General features: G+C 44.4%; 1 long non-coding RNA gene across 1 annotated transcript; it reads left to right on the plus strand.

Moving 5' to 3' along the window:
• Positions 1-2,854: 2,854 nt before the first annotated feature.
• LOC134356552 (uncharacterized) lies at positions 2,855-6,735 on the plus strand. The gene is made up of 3 exons (XR_010020389.1): positions 2,855-2,918; positions 4,066-4,206; positions 6,194-6,735. It is a non-coding gene; the product is annotated as an uncharacterized LOC134356552 (long non-coding RNA).
• Positions 6,736-7,021: the final 286 nt, after the last annotated feature.

The raw sequence follows: 7,021 nt of genomic DNA on the forward strand, positions 1-7,021 counted from the left end.
TGGGGTTCTGAGGTTTCTTGGCCCCAATGATGAGCCACTTCTAATCCAGTGTCATGACTGAAGTGTTGCAAGAGAAAATGGAACATCTGGAACAGTGAATCAGCTGTCAGGGGGCTCTGTACACGAACTGTTCGTTCTCTCTCTCTCTCTCTCTCTCTCTCTCTCTCTCTCTCTCACTCTCTCTCTCTCTCACTCTGGTGGGGGAGAATTTGTTGCCAATTCTCAAGTCAGAGACCTCATAAAAGAAGATGGGAAAGACTTTATCGTCCCCCTATCTTCATATCGCTCGCAAACTTTGTCACAAATTCATCAATTCCATTATCCAAATCACTGTTAAACAATGTGAAAAGTAGCGGTACCAATACTGACCCCTGAGGAACATAACTAGTCACTGACAGTGAACCAGAAAAGCCCCCCTTTATTCCCACTCACTGCCTCCTGCCTGTCAGCCATTCCCCTATCCATGCCAGTATCTTCCCTGTAGTGCCATAGGATCTTACCTTGTTAAGCAGCCCCATGTCTGGCATCTTATCAAATGCCTTTTGAAAATCCAATTAAATGACATCCACTACTTCTCCTTTGTCCACCCTGCTTGTTACTTCCTGAAAGAACTCTAACAGATTTGTCAGGCAAGATTTCTCTTTAAAGAAACCATGCTGACTTTGACTTATGTCAAATTGGTGGGTGAACGATTAGTTTCTATTGTACTGCAGATCATGGTCTTTCTTGGGGGCTTTGCTATTGCTTACTTGGTGGGTGGAGGGTGATGACTTTTTTCTGATTAAGTATGTGGGGGAGGGGAGAGTTGATGCTTTGCTGCTGCCTATGCGTAGGAAGGGTGAGTGGAGAGGGTTTTGGGGTTCTAACATTTTTACTGTCACTCATTCTTTGGGGCATGCTTCTGTTTTTGTGGATGTTTGTGAAGAACAAGAATTTCAGGATGTCTATTTTATAGATTTTCTGATGTTAAATGGACCTATTGATCTATTGATAGACACATGGATGATAAAAAATGGGAGGGCCATGTGGGAGAGAAGGGTTATACTGATCTGAGAAGAGGCCAACATTGTAGGCTGAAACGTTCAGATGCTGGTAAGTATTGATTGCTCGGGTTGAGGCGTTTGATGTTGCAATGTTTGCCACGCTTGCGAATTAGCTTGCAGATGTTTCATCACCAGTTCAGGTGACAGTTTCAGTGTGCAGTTGTTGGTGTTTCCCTCTGGGACTGCTTGCGTTTATATGCGTCCTGTTCGCTTGTCTCGGTCCTGATTAGCTACCCCTTCAATTGACCTTTGAATTCTATTGGCTCGCATTTCTTTGGCTCTTAGGGGTTCACAGATGGGATCTATTTTGGTATGTTTGTTTACGGAGTTATCAGAAAGGTGGTGGAAAAGGCCAGCAACATCATTAAGGAGAAGATGATGGCGTGGCGCAGCACGCACAGCCGTTCCGAATGAATATCGATATGTTTAACTAAGGGTACTATGCACAATCCGGATTTGATGGAGACAGCCATGAGAGGTGCAGAGGAACATCTGGAGTAACTTCTGAAATGCCTGCTTCGCTACCGCTGCTACTGCTACTGTGCGATCGAGAATCTCCGGAGACGAAGGCCCTAAATCCTCAGCTTTGCGTATCGCCTGTTGCCGGGGCCGAGGTCGAAACGCTCAGCAGAGATGGTGCTCAGTGCATCGGTGTTGGAGAGCTGGTCAGAGGCTCGGAGTTTTTGGGACGGACTCGGAGTCAGACTGTGGTCGGATGCTTCCGGGATGCTGCATCGCCAAGTTGGCGGCACTGGAGGTTCACCATCTGCGTGAGATGATGGGACTTCTGAGAGACAATGAGATTTTTACTGTGCCATGGTCTGTTCTTATCAAATTACGGTATTGCTTTGCACTGTTGTAACTATGTGTTATAATTATGTGGTTTTTGTCAATTTTTAAGTCGGTTTGTCATGTGTTTTCGTGATATCATTCTGGAAAAACATTTTTATCATTTCTTAATGCATGCATTACTAAATGACAATAAAAGGGGGCTGCGTGTCCTCATAATCATAAGGATCCTTCACCCTGATCATAGATTCTTTACCTCCAAACATGTTCCTATTTTCTCACCCAGGCTACTCCAACAACTCCTCCCAAATCAGCAGACAGATGCGCGTACCACCACATGCCCAATCCCCTCCAACTGGCACACCATGCTGACTTGGAAAGGTATTCAAGATTCAGGGTTGTTTCAAGTCTTTTCCAGTGCAGCTGTGTAAATGACAACCAAATCATTGTTACTCTGGATCTGATGCTGCACCAAAAAAAAATCACAATAAAATATAAATATGTAAGATAGCTTGTATACATAGATGGATTGTGTGTCCATTAAGTGACGCTAGGCACAAGAGTTTAAGATGACCTACAGGAAATGATAAAGTAGAGGTGTTTGGTGGTGTGGAGGGATGGATTGATGGCTGGAGGTGTTGATCAGCCTTACTGCTTGGGGAAAGTCTGGTGGTCCTGGTGTAGATGCACACACTCACACAGACGTAGCCTTCTCCCTGATGGGAATGAGTGGTAGTGGCCAGTTCTTCATCATTGCTGCATCTCAGTCCAGGAATTACCTCTACTCAAGGGCAGAGGTGGTTCAGGAAGGTGGCTGATTCCCAACTTCTGAAGGGGGATCAAGGCTGGACAATGCAGGATTGCATCGCTTCTGATTCCCATAAACCAAAGATTAACACAAATCAAATGATTAACGGGAAGTTTTCCTTCTTGACACTCACAGTTATAGGGCTTTTGCTTACAGCTGTGTCCAGTTGTTCTCTCCTGAATTCCTGGGGAATCGCACCTACCAGCCAACAGGAGGGAGATCATGGAAGAGTCAGCAGACCTTGTTCTTTTCTCCTACTATATGCAAAAACAGTACTGGTGAGTTCATCTACTGGGGAGAGTGTGAGAGGGAGAGAGAGAATGTAAGTGTGTGTGTGTGTGTGTGTGCATGTGTGTGTGTCTGCATGTATATGTGTGAGGGTGTGTATTTGAGAGGTGTGTGTGTGAGTGTATATGTGCGTGAGTGAGTGTGTGTGTGTGTGTGTATGAGTGTATGGGTGTGTGTGTGTGTGAGGGTGTGTATTTGAGAGAGAGTGTGTGTGTGTGAGTGTGTGAAAGATGAATAAAAAGAGTTAAGGAGAGAAAGAGGGAATAAAAGAGAGCAAAAGATATTGAGAAAGACAGAGAGACATACTAAAGAGAAAAAAGAGGGAAAGAGTGAGAGAGAAAAGGAAATAGTGGGAGTGATAATGTTTGTGTATTTGAGATGTGCAAGAGGGTAAAAAGAAAGGCAAAGAGGGAAAGAGAGAACGAGAAAGCTGTTTGATATGTTCTAGAAAGAAAGAGTTAAAAAGAGAAACAGAGAGAAGGATAGAGAGAGAGACAGAAAGAGAGGCATATGGCACATATGAGGCTGAGTTAGCAAAGACAAAGAGGGGGGAGAGAATGTTTTGAATCCACAAAGCTGTATAAGCAAAGTAAATGCCAAAGGTTATGAAAGGGCATTTCCTGCATTCCCATAATGCACTGAATTCAGGAAAAAGAGGAATGTTAATATAAACACGGACAGACCATCTGTAACCAACTCCAGAATCATATGTTAGTCTTAAATTGAATTCCCAAAGTGAGAGCAGTAATGTGCCGCATTGCTGTAACCAGGAGCCTGCTTGACAAGGAGGCTACAGCACAGCCAAATGAAAGAATCTAATGGCATTGGTATGCTGGTGCAGAGACCGGGGAAGTGAATTGAGAAGATTTACCAATAAACTTCCAGACATGTAAAATGCCTCTCGTGTCCTGTTTCATCGCATGTCTTTGCTCAGTCAGACATCACTGGCCACCAGTGGGTTTTACAAATAGGTAAATTGTGTGTGTGTGTGTGTGTGTGTGTGTGTGTGTGTGAGAGAGATTGGGTGGGAATTGTTACACAGCTTCACACAGGTGTCTGCATTAGTGGTAAAACAATATCAGGAATTCTGAAGAAGGGTCTCAGCATGATATGTTGACTCTTTATTCCTCTCCATAGATCCTGCCTGACCTGCTGAGTTCCTCCAGCATTTTGTGTGTGTTGCTCTGGATTTCCAGCATCTGCAGAATCCTTTGTGTATACACTATGTTAGCTTCCGAGTAAGACTAAAGAAGTGGTTTGGGGTGATATCAGGATGAGGTATGTTATATTTGCAAGTTGTGTCCTTTATTGGCCAAGCAAGCATTTATTGCCCATCCCTAATTGCCCTAAAGAAAGTTGTATGGCACGTTCCTGAAGCACTATAGTTCCTCTGGTGAAGACTGTATGGCTGGGGATGGAGTTCCAATATTTACACACACAGTGATGATGAAGGGGTGGGATTATGTTCCTGGATAAGGGTGGTGTACAGAGTCACAGAGTCTTTCTGACCCTACAGTGAAAGCCTCAACTCTACTTCCTTTGTCATTGGAAATTGCCTCCTTGTGAGCTCATTCACACTGCTTCAGTCTTGTTTAAAGTGTGTGTCTCCTGCCAGTTCATCTCCTTCACCTCCATCTACCTGCAAGTTCGTCTCTCCTTTCTGTCCACCCACCTTCCTGTTCTGGCTTTTCCCTCTTCCTTTCCAGTCCTGATGAAGGCTCTCAGCTCAAGACATCAGCTGTTAACCTCTCTGCATAGATGCTGCCTGACTCGTTGAGTTCCTTTGGCATTTTGTGTCTTGTTCTAGTATGTTGTCAGGAAACATCTCCATAAGACCATAAGACAAAGGAGCAGAAGTCGGCATTTGGCCCATCAAGTCTGCTCCGCCATTTTATCATGAGCTGATCCATTCTCCCATTTAGTCCCACTCCCCCGCCTTCTCACCGTAACCTTTGATGCCCTGGCTACTCAGATACCTATCAATCTCTGCCTTAAATACACCCAATGACTTGGCCTCCACTGCTGCCCGTGGCAACAAATTCCATAGATTCACCACACCCTGACTAAAAAAAATTCTTCGCATTTCTGTTCTGAATGGGCACCCTTCAATCCTTAAGTCATGCCCTCTCGTACTAGGCTCCCCCATCATGGGAAACAACTTTGCCATATCCATTCTGTCCATGCCTTTCAACATTCGAAATGTTTCTATGAGGTCTCCCCTCATTCTTCTAAACTCCAAGGAATACAGTCCAAGAGCGGACAAACGTTCCTCATATGTTAACCCTCTCATTCCCGGAATCAATCTAGTGAATCTTCTCTGTACCCTCTCCAACGTCAGCACATCCTTTCTTAAATAAGGAGACCAAAACTGCCCACAGTACTCCAAGTGAGGTCTCACCAGCGCCTTATAGAGCCTCAATATCACATCCCTGCTCCTATACTCTATTCCTCTAGAAATGAATGCCAACATTGCATTCGCTTTCTTCACTACTGACTCAACCTGGAGGTTAACTTTAAGGGTATCCTGTACGAGGACTCCCAAGTCCCGTTGCATCTCAGAACTTTGAATTCTCTCCCCATTTAAATAATAGTCTGCCCATTTATTTCTTCTGCCGAAGCGCATAACCATACACTTTCCAACATTGTATTTCATTTGCCACTTCTTTGCCTATTCTTCCAATCTATCCAAGTCTCTCTGCAGACTCTCCGTTTCCTCAGCACTACTGGCCCCTCCACCTATCTTCGTATTGTCAGCAAACTTAGCCACAAAGCCATCTATTTCATAATCCAAATCGTTGATGTACAATGTAAAAAGAAGCATCCCCAACACAGACCCCTGTGGAAAACCACTGGTAACCAGCAGCCAACCAGAATAGGATCCCTTTATTCCCACTCTCTGTTTCCTGCCAATCAGCCAACGCTCTATCCACGTATGTAACTTTCCCGTAATTCCATGGGATCTTATCTTGTTAAGTAGCCTCATGTGTGGCTCCTTGTCAAAGGCCTTCTGAAAATCCAAATATACAACATCCACTGCATCTCCCTTGTCTAGCCTACTTGTAATTTCCTCAAAAAATTGTAATAGGTTTGTCAGGTAGGATTTTCCTTTAAAGAATCCATGCTGAATTCTGCTTATCTTGTGATATGCCTCCCAGTACACTGTAACCTCATCCTTGACAATCAACTCCAACAACTTCCCAACCACCGATGTCAAGCTAACAGGTCTATAATTTCCTTTTTGCTTCCTTGCCCCCTTCTTAAATAGCGGAGTGACATTTGCAATCTTCCAGTCCTCCGGAACCATGCCAGAATCTATTGTCATGTGTGACGCCAAGCAGAGCTACCGGACGGATGATGCTAATGAGAGAGATAATGAAAGACAATGGAGAAACATTCAAAATGCTAATAAGAGAGAAGAGAGGAATTAACAGGAAAGAAACACAATTCAGATATTGACAGACCGGTTGCTTTGAACCTGAACTGTTTGAAGTTTGATGAACAGGTGATACCCCAGCAGGGGGATAAAAGGAGCAGGTTTGCTAAGGCACAAGACATGCGACGAGACCCTGGAACGAGCAGTGTGCCCCCACAAGTGGTGAGAGTTTGGAGGACCGGTTCGCGGGAACCCATCAGAGACTCACAGGGTGTAAAGGTATGATCGGTGGGAACCTGGGGTGTGTGTCTGCCCTTGCCTGGGTGCCGGGTTCACCACATAAGAACAATCGTATCCAGAACGGCGGGGTCACAGTCGATGACCACAGGGGGATTAGAAGACATCAAAAGGTCTGCCTGAAACCAATTGCATCTCCCACTCTCTCTCTCCCTCTCTCTCTCCAACGGTACAACAACAGCGACTAGTTCGAACTGCACTAAACTGAACTGAACTCTGCTTCAGTTAAGACTGATCATTTTACCCTTAGACTGCGATAGAGCTTGGTTGATTCCTACTACCCTAGTTCTGTGTATATGTGTGTATTATCATTGCTAACCTGTTACATTTATATCCTTACGATTAGTGTACTATATTACTTACGTCATTAATAAAACTTTATTAGTTCCTAGTAATCACAGACTCCAACGAGTGTTCCATTTC

Source organism: Mobula hypostoma, chromosome 14 (genome assembly GCF_963921235.1).
Source record: "Mobula hypostoma chromosome 14, sMobHyp1.1, whole genome shotgun sequence".
Taxonomy (NCBI): Eukaryota; Metazoa; Chordata; class Chondrichthyes; order Myliobatiformes; family Myliobatidae; genus Mobula; species Mobula hypostoma.